We start from the raw sequence: 14,387 nt of genomic DNA, 5'->3' as shown, positions 1-14,387 counted from the left end.
GTCTCTCTCCTTGCAACCATTAGCAGCCTGAGCCCGTCTGTGATTGGCGTAACTGGGTCACATGATGTGGGTGCGGCAGTCAACAGAGCTGGTTGTGTCGGGTGATAGCAGTCAGTCGACACAGTCGCTTGCTCCTGCAGCCCCACCTTGCTGTTTGGGCCTCCGCTCCAGATCTCCAACATCACCTGTGACTAACAGCAGAGCATGGAAGACAAAAAGTGCCCTACCAGGTGAGTGGTGCTGGGGGACAGGGCTGCATCCACTCCTCTCCTCTATGCACCTGGGTCCATCCTCCCCTTTACCTGGCTGCATGCCCCCTCTCTTCTGTCCACCTGGCTCTGTCGTCCCCTCTAACTGGCTGTAACACTTTTTTCTCTTCTGTCTATCTGGCTCCATCCTTCCCTCTACCTGGCTGAATCCCCTCCTCTCTTCTTTCCATCTGGCTTTGTCCTCCCCTCCACCTGACTGCACCCCATCCTCTCTTCTGTCTACCTGGCTCTGCCCTCCCCTCCACCTAGCTGTATCCCTTCCTCTCTTCTGTCCATGATGCTCCTTCCTCCCTTCCACCTGGCTGCATCCTCTCTTCTCCTTTGTCCATCTGGTTCTGTCCTCCCCTCCACCTGGCTGCATCCACTCATCTCCTCTTTCCACCTGGCTCTGTCTTCCCCATCCACCTGACTGCATTCCCTCTTCTCCACTGCCCCCCCCCCTCCTGTATACTGCTCATTGCCCTCCCTCCCCCACTGTATACTTCTCACTGCCCAACCCCCACTGTATGTATGGCCACTCAGCTGCGATGGATTAGTAAAGGCTCTGCCTCCTCATTATTCACAGCCTGAGTCTCTGATTGGCTGCCCGCAGCCTGCAGCCTTAAATTAATTGAATCTCCGGTAGCTCTTACCTACCATAGTCAAAGAGCGATAACTCAGATTCAACCAATAATAAAAGGCTGCAGGGCTGCAGGCAGCCAATCAGAGGCTAAGGCTGTGAATAGCAAGGATCCCTTAATAATCCATTGCAACAGAAATAGTGGAAGGGGCTCAAGGAGTGCTAAAAGTCCATGGGTTAGGGGGTGCAAATTACTTGCCTTGCCCCAGGCGCTGACAACCCATGCTATGCCACTTGCTCCACATCTTTCTTGTGGCAAATCCAGCTATGGTTGCCAATGCAGTGCTGGGGGGATGCCAAGGTGAAAAAATGCAATGGGAGTTCTCTTGGTTCGGAAGTGAACAAATAGATCTCTTGGCTCTGCAGTGCCGTAATAGACCTGAACTTTATATGAAAGATTACTCTTGAGAAAAAAATAAAGCTAAAGCTCCCAACTATAATATAAGAAATAGAGAAAAAAGCGCCACAAACTAAATAGAACAAAAGCTACACTCCTAACAAAAAAAAGGTAAAAATGTTAATAAATCAAAGAGTGCGCTAAATATAAGTAAATACAAAAATTATTAGTTTAAAATAATGATGTCCGTGATAAAAAAATATTATATAAAAGTCCATCCACCATCACAAAGTAATTAAACAGTTCTGAAATCTTGTATAAATCAAACACTGTGCAAAAAAAGAAAAATCCACCTCCGAATGAAATGGGTACACTCACCAGAGCTCCATGCTGACCAGATTATAAATCAGCAAAGATAGCGTTTGCTCTGGGAGCAATGATCAGCAGAAGTAATCCAAACTGGGATTTTTTTTTTTTGCACGGTGTTTGATTTATACAAGATTTCAGAACTGTTTAATTACTTTGTGATGGTGGATGGACTTTTATATAATATTTTTTTATCACGGACATCATTATTTTAAACTAATAACTTTTGTATTTACTTATATTTAGCGCACTCTTTGATTTATTCATAAAGCTCCCAACTAACAAACTGGCCAGTGGCTCAACTGTTTCCTAGTAAAGATTGTGAGTTCCTTTTCTTTTCTTTTTTTTTTTTTTTTGCAGTATTGTTTTTTCACAGAATTGTTTTGAAAGTTTAAACAAATGTCAAAAGAGTGCAAAAAACACTTTATTCCCAAAAATCAAAATATAGACATCAGGTATGTGTTTAGAAGAAATTAGCTAGCATCAGGACAGTACACAAGCATTCGAATAGGCAGTACACAAAAAGAGCTCTGCAGTGTGGGCTTTTTAAATATATCTGCTGCCAACAGCACAAATGAAGTATGCAACCTCAGCCGATAGCATATCAGCTATGGTAAAGGTACCAGCCATTTAGGCTGGTACCACATGCATGGCGAAAACACACACTCCTCCTCCTTAAGGGTGCAAAGCTCCACTTTATTTTAGAATGCTGCTAACGCACATTTCCTATTCCTCTTCAAGGGTTCATAGGAGCCATATATTATTTGACCAAGTTTTTTTCACTGCAGCTATTTTATGGCCTGCTAATGCAGCTTTTCCTCCTCCTCCTCCTCAAGGATGCATAGCAACATTTTTTAGGCCTTTTCATCATCCACCTTTTTAAATGTCCATAGTAATAATTTTTGGGCTAACTAATGTGCTATTTTCCCCCTGCTCCTCCCCCTCCTTCTCAAAGGCACATAGTAGTAATGTTTTTCAATGCCAATGCAGTCTTTTTTTGTGGTACACCAGAGTGGCAGTTACCCAACTGCCATTACTTAGACCAGAAGGTCATAAGCCAACAATTATTTTGCACAGAAGGCCATCCCTACCCTCTACCAGCATGTCGAACATCATGAGGCAGCAAGAGGCAGAGGAGGAAAACAAGGAGGAGGAATTTTGGGGTGCTGGTGGTTAGGAGTGTTGGGATGCTGACAGTGTTGACAGAAATTTGTTGGGAGGTTTCAAGGGGGATGTTTTATCCCTTCCTGATAAAAGGGGTGAAATTCCAGGGGGATCTACTACCAACATCTCAGACGGAACCCGGAATACCCCACTTTGAGGAGGTGGTGCTTTTCCACATTTCCTGATGGTCACAGGATCCACTGCACTGGAGCTGTCTATAGCCAAGGGTAAAAGCAGGCAGATACAAAATGACAAGCATAGAACTCTATGACAAAATTAGGAGGTTCACAGCACATAGATCAACTACATCCCTGATTGGGTTTAGTCATAATAGGAGGGGGACTGACCATTCGGGCACTGCTCCTGGTAAGAGGCTCACTGGGCACAATTCACTAAGCGGTATCTTACCGCATCCGAGTGTGCGGTAGGATACCGCATAGCATTTTTTAAAAAAAAGTTTGAATTCACCAAAAAACGCTATTAAAATACCGCATGAGTTATTTTATCAAGTCATGCGGTATTTTAGTAGAGAAAACCATACATTCATGTTTCAGCTGTTAGCTGTTAGTGGGTTCCCCACTGACAGCTGAATGTAAAAAAAAAAATTGCCGGCAATAAAAAAAAATTTAAAAAACGGCGTGGGGTCCCCCCCTCCATCCATACCAGGCCCTTTGGGTCTGGTATGGGTCTTGAGGGGAACCTCAAAATTAAGAATAAAATGGCATGGGGATCCCCCCAAAGTCCATACCAGACCCTTATCTTAGCATGCATCCTGGCAGGTCAGGAAAGGGGGGGGGGGAATGCGCGAGCGCCCCCCTCTCCTGAACCATACCAGGCCACATGCCCTCAACATGGGGGGGTACTTTGCGGTGGAGGGGGCTTTTATTTTTCTTCTTTTAATAAAGGACTTGTCACAGACTGTCTCCTGTCTTTTTTTCACGCTCTGCTTTTTTTTGTGAATGGGTAGCTGTACCATGTACCCCATACTCATTCAAATTGGGGGAGCGGGATCTGGGGGCACCCTTGCTAAAGGGGGCTTCCAGATTTCGATAAGGCTCCTGCCCTCAGACCCCCAAAACCACCGGCCAGGGTTGTGGGAAAGAGGCCCTATTCCCATCAACATGGGGACAAGGTGCTTTGGGGGGACCCCCCAAAGCACCCCCCATGTTGAGGGCATGTGGCCTGGTATGGTTCAGGAGGGGGGGTCGCTCGCCCCCCCTTTCCTGACCTGCTGGGCTGCATGGTATGGAGGGGGACCCCAAGACGTTGTTTTATTATTTTTTAAATTATTTGTAATGCCCTTTCTATGCAGCTGAGCTGAAATATGTAGTTGGGGTGTTGTGTGGGTGTGGCTTTGGATTTTGCATACATGGAGGGGGCCCCATTATCTCTTATTGCCTGGGGCCCCATGAGTTGTCAGTCTGCCCCAGTTTGTAAAGACTAAGGTAGAGTTAGTATCAGAGGCTGGGTCCAAACCTGGGACAGCCCCTGGTCAATTACTTGAATGATCCTACCATGACCCTGTTTGTTATGAACCTTGAACCTTTTGCTCCTCCCATGAACTTTCCGATTTAAGCCATGTGTCTGAATTTCCAGGTTATTGTGTTCTCTCCCCAGCCAATATCTTGTCTTCCCTGCTGCCATTCATATTTTGCTACCACTCATTACTGACCTTTGGCTTGTTTATTGACTACGTTTCTGTCTGATCCCAACCTGCACTACTTGTTACTAACTTTTTCCTTGCTTACTGACGCCTGGTGGAGCGATCCTGAGAACCACAACCTGGTACTAATACGTAGCTAAACCCATCTCCACTAGGGTCCACTAGTGAGTTTAATTACCACCTTAATTGGCCACAGAATCTGTATAATTAATATGTGTTTAGTTTTAAAGGGATGAGCTGGCAACCCTAATCTTCACCATCAGGAGCTCTGGTAAACACCAGTACTCCGCACCTCAGTTAATCCCGTATCATCCACCAGGGTGACCAGCTTGTGTACCTATCCTGCTGGTCAGTGGACATCCTGCTACTGCCATAGCAACTGGTCTTCGAGGCTGGCCCCTGATCGTGACAGTTAGTGACCTCTATGACTAAATCCAATCAGGATGAAATGCATCAGATGGGCATGGCCAAGACTGTAGCTGAAGCCTGTTAGCTTACCAGCAGATGCAGTTGATCTATGTGGTATGTGTCACCTAATTTAGCTATTGTGATTGTTCTATGCAGTAAAACGTGTTCTCAGAGTGGCTGGCACCCACTGTGGGAGGACAACCGATGAAAGGAGGCATATGAGTGGCACTATTTTTTACATGTGGTCAAAACTTCCACCATCACCTTGTCCCTATGCAAAAATAACCAAGCATGTCCTCCCTTCCGCAACATAGGGGGGAAGGACAGGTAGTAACAAATAGATTGGGGAAATTATATCTAAAGGAAGAAGGGCAGACGGCAAAAAATAAAAACATAAATATAGAATCATACAGCCATAGGCTGTAAATCTTATGAGGATGTTACTATTGGGGGTCCCTTCCCACTGAGAGGGACTAGCTAACCAAGAGTTAGTTGTTGCAGCTAGGGCTAACCAATAGTGTTGGCCACACAGGAGATGCAGAAAGCGATCAGGAAGCTTGGATAGGCCAAATACTCAGCGCACTGGGGGGGGAGCCCAGCACACCCATGCACACAGTAAAGGTGATAGCCCTTAGAAAGACTAAGGTGTAAAGTCTAAGAAGCAGCCTTGTTTTCTCTAGAGCTCCTAAAGGTGGAGATGGGTTATGCTGGCTCCCAGGTTGCAGCACTTTGACTCACCCAAGCAGGCAGCTACTGGGAGTGAAATACTAATTGGTCCATCCAAAAGTTCTTTTCACTACACGAGGGGTATTTCCACTCTGCATGTGTTTTTCTTCAAAATATAATATATTAAAATTTAATAATAATAATAATAATAATAATCAATTAATTACAAGCCCCCCCCCCACACACACACACAGTATCCCAATCAATCAACAATGCTACTTGGTTGGAGTACTATGTGGGGGAGGGGGGTTCAGATCCCCCGAGAACCACACCGCTACCTTCTGTGTAAGAAGTGCTAAACCCCAGCATCTGTCAATAACTGAAACATTATGTGAGCACTGACCCTTTAAAAATAACTATTATGAAAATTCTACTATATATTTACCATAATCATACTTAAACCCAAAAGCAAACATTTACAATATTTCAGCTTACCATTTCTTAGATGTGATGGCTGCATTTGATTTCTTTTTTGTAGGCTTTCTTTCTCTTATTTTACCAGATGATCCAGCCAGTATGTTGGCTGTTTTTCAACAGAACAAGCTGTCCTGCAGAAGTAACAGTTAGAGGGTTGAGACAAACTAATTAACACTGACAGGGGTGCTTACAATGGCCAGCTGTTAATTATTTTTGTAAAACCTTAGGCTCCATGTACACTGGACACTTCTGAATGATGGAAACTGACTGCTGGAAAACGTAGGTTAAAAAACATCTGTTTAGCCGCGTTTGCATACCGCGTTTATGCGCGTTCATGAGCGTTTGCGTTTAAAAGCGTTTTTTAAAGATATCCTCAGTAAATCTTAGAAAATGCCCAGAATGCACTGAAGAACAGTAAAAAATTTACTATTTCAGATATTTTGAGAGAAATAGTGAGAGCAGAAGCAGAGAGAGCAGTATTTTTTGAGATTATCTGTCTTTTTTTTCTGTGGTGTTTGGATGTGTTCCAGCTCATTTCTGTGCAGAAATTATTGCAGCAGTGTCTAACATATTTTCATTCATGCGAAACATGAAAGTATGGTGTACCAGGTTCATTTGAGTACCGGGAAATCGCTTTGCATGCATTTTTCATGATAAAAAAAGGCTCTGGACAGCATCTGGAAATGGAAGAGTTAAAAAAAAGTCAAATGCTTATAAACGCGGTCAGCCGCTTTTAGTCATTTTTACACACATTTACAAGCGTTTGGCGTTTGAAATGCTGATAAAATCTACTCCTGAACGCAAGTTTTCTGCGTTAAAAAAAAGACTGTAAATTCAACTGCCTGTACACGACTGTAAACGACATAGTGTACATGGACACATGGGAAAACATTAGGGCGAGTTCAGGGACTGCTGAAAAAACCACTGAACAGCTCCTAAACTTGAGTTTATCAGCTGCAGTGTACATGAGCCCTTATACCAAAAGGGATAAAAAACTATTGCTGTAACTGCTTATAAAGTGTTAGTTGAAATTTTGACTTCAATTTGTTAGTGTATGTAAACCTGACAGTGCATCTAATGCTCACCTCCCCCCAGACTGACAATGTTTCTCTCATATGGTGTCTCTGTTGCTTCTTGATCCAGAATGGAGGCACTCTAATACAGGAGGTGTGTTACTGGCCAGATCAGCAGGTGAAAACAATGGGAAAAAAGTCTAAGAAAAGAAAATTAATACAGCCACCACATCTAAGGATTGGCAAGCTGCAATATATTGCATTTTTGGTTTTGAGTTTAATACTGCTTTAATAGATATGCATTTTCAAATATGTTTTAAAGAGGAATTCCTAAATAATAATCATACATCATCTTCTTTTCCCTCCACCCTGTTTCCCTTTTCCTCAGGCACTGGAATGCTATGGCTATGTGCCATGGTTTGGTTGCCTTGGGTGGTGGCTATTAAAGCCTTTGGCTCTATCAAAAAAGCATTCTTTGTACAGGAAAACAAAGACTTTTTTTCCCAATATGGGGGTACATTGTCTTCCCTATAAAGAAGCAATCTAATAATTCTGTGAAAACCAATTTAGTTCATTTCACTTGCCATGTCTGTGGTTTACCTGAGCCTGCAAATACTTTTATGCTTGTTGATATTGCTGAACATGCAAGATACAGTATCCGTTGGGGAAGAGTATGTTCACCTTTGACACATTGTTATCATCAGGTTTAGCTGGATACCTTCTTTTCATTATGACATTTCAATGAAATTCTTTCCACTTCACAGTAAACCTAGAAAAAAGTTTGCTTGTGGTATGTTAGTAATAAAAATTAGAAGGAACATGAGCAGACTCATTTCTAAATCAATATAAACATGGAAGAAGCACTTTTTCAATGACAGAAAAAACATAGCACATTCCAGAATGAAAGCCATTTGTGTCACTGTTTTGTTTGCAAGTTCATACCTCTCACATTTTCGCAAATTTGCTGGAATATTTGTATTATGTAGTTTACATGATAAAATATGAATAAAGATAATGACTTGAAGAGTGCTTAATATATGTATTTGTTTTCTGTCCTTAAAGTGAGCCAGTGACCCTGTAGAACAATCGAGAAAGGGTTGGATTGGAGGTATGCACCACACAAGGCCAGTTTAAATAAGATATGCTGAGCTGCTGGTCATGAATGGAAACACTTCTACATTCAGACCTTAATTAGTAGCAGGTCTGCAGTCCATGACAGCTCCTGAGCATTTTATAGCTACCTGCTTCCCATCTCCCACCTACCTGTCATCACACCACTTAGAAAATGATATACTTCCAGGATCAAATCTTTTTGTGGCTTTGAGATGTCACAAGAGAGAAAACTCTTCCAAACATTCTGTTTACAGGTGTGAGCAAAGAGTGAGTAGTTTTATAATGCTTATCATTTGTCACTGATTAAAATCTGAATGGCTTAGAATATATAGAGGAAAAAATTTTGGGGTACTTATTTCCGATAACTGCAAAATGAGCAAACAGTGTGGACAGTAAAGCAGCAGTAAGCGTGCGACGCATTTTGAGCATGCATGCCCCTTCATCAGGCCTGATGAAGGTGCATGCATGCTCTGAATGCATGCCAATGCGAAGCCAACTGCCCTCCTGCCTGCCCTGTGGATCCATACTGATCAGGAAGTACTGGGAACAGGAGCGGAAAGACAACTCAATGGGGCCCCCAGACAACAGGGGATCATGGGGCCACGTGTCCTCGCCCACACCCAAAAAAGCCTATAAAAAGGTACCAGGGGCATCTCATGGGGCCCCCTACTGACCCCGGGCCCTCGGGCAGTGCCCGAGTGCTCAAATGGTCAGTCCGCCCCTGACTGGGAACCACCACCACAGCCAAGGACGGTGCATTGACAGCGAGACTGGCCAGGAGTTGCACAGGGGTTAACACCAGTTTGACAAGCACTCAGTTGATACTATCATGAGTTGCACTTAGATGGCACTGCTTCTCTCTTTTTTATGGTTCACACAGAGTCTCTTCTAGCTCTTTTTGAATTGACTGCCACTGAGTCAAGCATTGTTGGATTATCAATTAACCACCTTTGGACTTTAAGGACTTTACTTGTGTGGTTAATATGCTAGCCATCACATTATGCATCTGGTCTTTTTCTTCTTAGTGCGCCAAATATTTCTGTTGTTCAAACAATGTGGACAGGCAGTGGTGAACGCAAGTAAGATTCCAGGATGCATCGCTGGGGTCACCAGCAAGAGGAAGGAGGTCCTGATTCCCCTATATAACTCTTTAGTTAAACCTCATTTTGAATACTGTATCCTGTTCTGGAGACCTTACTTAAAGGATAAGTTCACCTTTTGACCAAAAATAATAAATATACATTTTTTTGCAAGTAAAAAAATGTGCATTTATTATTTTTGGTTGCAGAAGCTTGTAAAGCATTGCTCCAGTGATCAGCAGATCGCTGGTGCCATGCAGGTCTCCTACAGACCTGTCAGTTTATCTGCTTGTCCGTATGAGATGTAGGCAAACAGATATAGTGACAGGAAGATTCAATGAACTACCACGGTGCTCCACAGTGCCGTGGTAGTTCACTGAGAATTGCAAGCCGCCAGCTGCTAAGGCGGTCAGAACTTGTAGTTCATTCATTCACAGAACACTGTGAATGAATGACAGGGCCGTGTAGACAGAGCCACACACAGCTGTGCTGATTTAAAAAGTGACAGCTAGTACAGGTGCTTCACTGGCAAAAAAGAAAAGAACAACAAAAATGTGTATAAATATAAAAAAACGATCAATGGACCACTTGCCATTTGCAATATGTTGCAAACTGAGTACCGGAAAGGGGGAACATTTTTTGATTTCAGTAATATCCATGCTGAAAACATTTCAAATGCCTCTAGACATTTTAGGCAGTAGGGGTGACACTACTTTTAGATATTGTGGGATTGAGCAGGTGGTCCTGGTGCCCGGGTGTGTGTGTGTGGGGGGGAATTGACATTGTAGGTTATTGGAAAGGTAGGCTTTGTGGATACATACATTGCAGAGTAGGGTGCCTCAGGGGTTACATCTCAGGTGGACCTAGATCTGCTTCTCCTCTAACCGCTATCTTTGTCCTTCTATTATGATATTTGTTTTTTGATGTTCTGCCCTCCTGTCCTCCATTCACCAGTTCCAGTTACTATTCTTGTATGCTTTTAATGTTACTTTTATATTATTATATAAATGTAACTTGTTTTGTTTTCTGTTATTGTCTCCCCTTGTTAGCTAATAAAGTATGAGCATTTGGGTTGAATGAGTTTAATGTTTGACCCCCGTTCCTTGCACCTTATTTTTAATTAATTTTTTACAAATCCATCCAGTACAATTTCATCTTTTAAAATTCAAAACTTTAGTTTTTGATTTTTCAGTTCTTGTTTTAATATCAATCCAAAGACATTGGTGATCACTAGAACCCAGATTTTCGCCCATCTCAACATCATACAATCTATCACCATTTAATCTCCTCATGTTGTTCTTTTTACTAACTGTTCCGAAGAAACCCCATTTAGTGCCTCTCTAACATCCCTGCTCCTGCTTGTAATTGCAGTTTGAGAATTCCAGTTATTGTCAGGCATGTTGAAGTCACCCATAATTAAATCTTCTACTTTTATTTCCATTTGCATTATCTCATCAATCAACAAATTATCAAAATCTTCAGACTGTCCTGGGGATCTGTAAATCTCTGGTTAAGTATTTCATAAGTTTTTTGATTTAATGTTAGCCTTATACTATTTTTTATATATACAAGAAAAACAGGAGTAGTAAAGAGGTGAGGTGGCAATACCACCTCACCTCTTTCCTACTCCTGTTTTTCCTGGATAATGTGTACCCTCATATAATTATTTCCCAGTCATTGAATGCTCGAATCATATCTCTGTAATCACAAAAAAGTCCAAATTGTCCCTAGACATGAGGCCCCATTCAAATCTGAGCGACCCTGCAGCATTTTTGTGGCATGTTTTGGGATAGGCACAATTCATTTGGAATTAGCCTACCTCCACTCCAAAAATGCATAAAAAGAAGCTCATGTATTTTTCATGTATTTTGTTGCATGACAATCACCAGACACCAGCAACATTAACTGGATTGTGAGAGGCTCACAGTGTGCAGTGAAATCACTAAGAAATTTCAGTCTATGCTGCAAGTCAGCTTAAACTTTAAAGCCTGCCTTGATCTATGGGCTGTTCCCTGGACTGTTCTGGATATGACGTCAAGTCTGGCCCTCTAAAGCGAGGCTTGGAGCACACCCCGGCTTTCCACAGTGAGATTGATGCATATATATTGGCTGCACAGACTGCTGCCGGGATACAGGCACCTTAATATGTGAGTGCATTTTTATTCACCATTTGAACCATGGATCTTAATAAATATTACAATAAGAGCAATTTTATGAAAATTCATTTTATTTGAACTTTCTGGAGAGCCATTACTAGAAGGGGAGCTTGGAGATTCATCGTATGAGAGCCTGCAGTTGGGCATCCACACACCATTTGATTACCTAGCGTTATTTGACCACCCAAGCGAGCAGCGGCGGACTAACCATTTGGAAACTCGGGCACTGCCCAAGGGCCAGGGTCAATAGGGGGCCCCATGACATGCCCCTGGTACCTTTTTCATAGGCTTTTTTGAGTTTGTGCAAGGACACAGGGGCCCCATGATCCCCTATTGCCCGGGTTGTCAGTCAGTTGTCACCTTCTGGTGAGTGAGAAATTCATCTATTACTCACGTCTGGTGGAGAAGAATTCACTGAATTTATGTGACGCCCTCCTATGGGACTCTAATTCATTCATAAGTTTTTGTTGGACTTTATTGTACCCTGTATTAGATAATTATTCAAATGGTATTGGGAGAGCACTTCATATGTATGTGTATCTACTCTCATGTTAGTATACTTATTTTATTGAGCAAGTGCCTATCTATTTATGGTTTGTTTAACTGAATTACCTACCCCATCAGCCAAGTACTTAGCATCACAAACCCTCACATTTGTTTTAACCTGCTGGGGACAGAAATGCTCCTCATCAATTAAATCTCTGCCTCCATTCTTCTGAACTCCATGCTAAGAAACTTAGTGCACTTGTGTGAGGGATGCAGACCATCTCTTTTGTACAGCTCAATATCAGACCACTTGCTAGCATCATGACTAACATAATCAAAATCTTCATCTTTGCACCAATCTTTTAGCCAAATATTCAACTATGCTGTAGGAAGGATTTTCCCTTATTGTGAATTATGGACAGGTAAGAGTACAGTACACCCTAACTGGTGAAGATCCTGGCCCAAATTCTGAAAATCCTTCTGTACAGAACACACATCATTCTGGGACAAATCATTGGTCCGAGAATATTGTCATAAGCTCCTGAAAATATTTAACTGTGCCTTTTATCTCTCCTGACAGTAGCACTAGGTAAATATGCAACTTCCTTTGACCCTTCCACATGGTTTCCTAAAGAAACACCTCTTACAACTGAATCACCAACAAGAAGATTACATCTCCTTTTAGGAGCCTTATCCACAACACTTGCTTGGTTTGCAACATCAAATACAAATGTTACTTTTGGAAAAGCAATTTATTTGTCTGGTACCTCCTTCCTATGCACAGAAGGGTTGCCATTCTCACGAATAGTTATGTTTGTAACTTTTGTATCATCTTCTAGCTCAGAACGAGGGTTATAAAGCGTCACACCAAAATGGTTATGGTCCACAGTCCTTACTCTTCCAGACCCAACAATTGTCTGGCTACCGTTCTCCTGAGCAGTCTGTGAGGAAGAGGAGGTGGCTTTTTCTAAGGCCACTCAACAGAACGAGACTGTTGGGCACAAACCAAGGAAATTAAACAAGCAATGTCCCCATGCAAAATATATATATGAAATTATATTTCACAATATGATTTTGCTGACACCCCATCCTTCTAAATCAAGATTGATCGCCTGCTCTGTCCTTTTTTTGTATTCCATTCCACCCTCATTGCCACCTTTCTCCTTTTTTACAGTTCTATTTCACCGATACTTTTCCTTCTCTCTTTGACAATCTGGTTTCAATGTCCCCCCCCCCATAATCCTATCACATTAGTGCAACTCTTCTGCTACACAATATAATCTCTAGACTATCCTTTTCTCTCTTCACAACTACTGTATGGTCCTGCTGTCTGTTTTCTCCCTACTTCTCATTCTAGTCCTATGGTTGTGGGTTGGGCCTTTTGATTGGTATTAATGATGGAGTGAAGGCACACAGAGAACAAAGAAAGTGACACTGTTGTTATTTGGTTAAATAGAAGTAACAAATGCACATGATTAACAGCAGTAAAGTGCTCTCTTAACTATCCTAAAACAGTATGGCGTCGCGTCTTAGCAATACATGCAATTTAGGTACAACAGCTCACAGCAGCATAAGCAGTACTTTAACACCAGTGCTTGAGGTTTCACTTTAAAAATGCTTACCTTACTGGGCAGTAGCTGAGTGAAGATGGTGCCTGATATGCAGAGCAGCGGTGTAGGCACACTTGCAGATTGAAAGTTCTTTGTCTCAGCTCTGTAGTCTCAGAACAGTGAAACCAGCAACGGTATCTCTGATCTGTCCCTACTCATCAGGAACCTGTCCCTAACCAACTGGGATCCTGTCCCTACTCTATCCACTTCACAAATGTGTGCCAACTGCAGTGGGATAATGCTATTTATTAGCATTGCCCTCACTAACGTTGGCCGCAGATGTCATACAATGTTGCAGCTTCCAATTGGACAGCTGCTCCTCTGAGGACACCGACGGAGGCTTCAGAGGGAAAAATGTAATTTCATCCTTCATTCCCCCTGTACAGCAGCCAGCAACACAGAACCACCTACAGAGGAGACGATAAACTGCACATGCCTATATAGTTCTGCAACCAGTCTTTGATCTTCCACTTCCACAATCCAGCTTTGCTGCCCTCTCTTTCTCCTCTTACTTTACATGGTGTTGTTGGTCAGCCTTAGCAATCTCCTATGCCTCCTGCTCTCTCCAACCACTAAATAGTATCGCTACCTCCTCCCTACTCCCAATCACTATCCAGGCCCACTGCCTCCACTGACTAAAGAGGCGCACAATCCAGTATTTGGAGGCTTGAAGCCTTTTTTTTTTACTGCAGGAATAATAATTTTATACATTAAAAACAATAACTAAAAACCCATTAACCTATAGTCTTCTGTTCTATGTAGATGCCTGCATAAAGAAAGTTTGACATTTCCAATGGCATGTTTTTCCTCTCAGAGTCTAACAGGTTTTACTATTGCATGATTGAAAAAACTGGGAAATATGTTGTGCTTGTATGCTTAATGGAATCTAAACTATAAGGATTCTTTGTGATAATGGTACAGTATTTATTGTTTTTTTTCTGTTAGTCCATGTCATTTTCAC

The sequence above is a fragment of the Staurois parvus genome, unplaced genomic scaffold, assembly GCF_062004578.1.
Source record: "Staurois parvus isolate SC_StPar_1 unplaced genomic scaffold, SC_StPar_1.0 ptg000644l, whole genome shotgun sequence".
NCBI classification, from domain to species: Eukaryota; Metazoa; Chordata; class Amphibia; order Anura; family Ranidae; genus Staurois; species Staurois parvus.
This window is presented reverse-complemented; position numbering follows the sequence as displayed.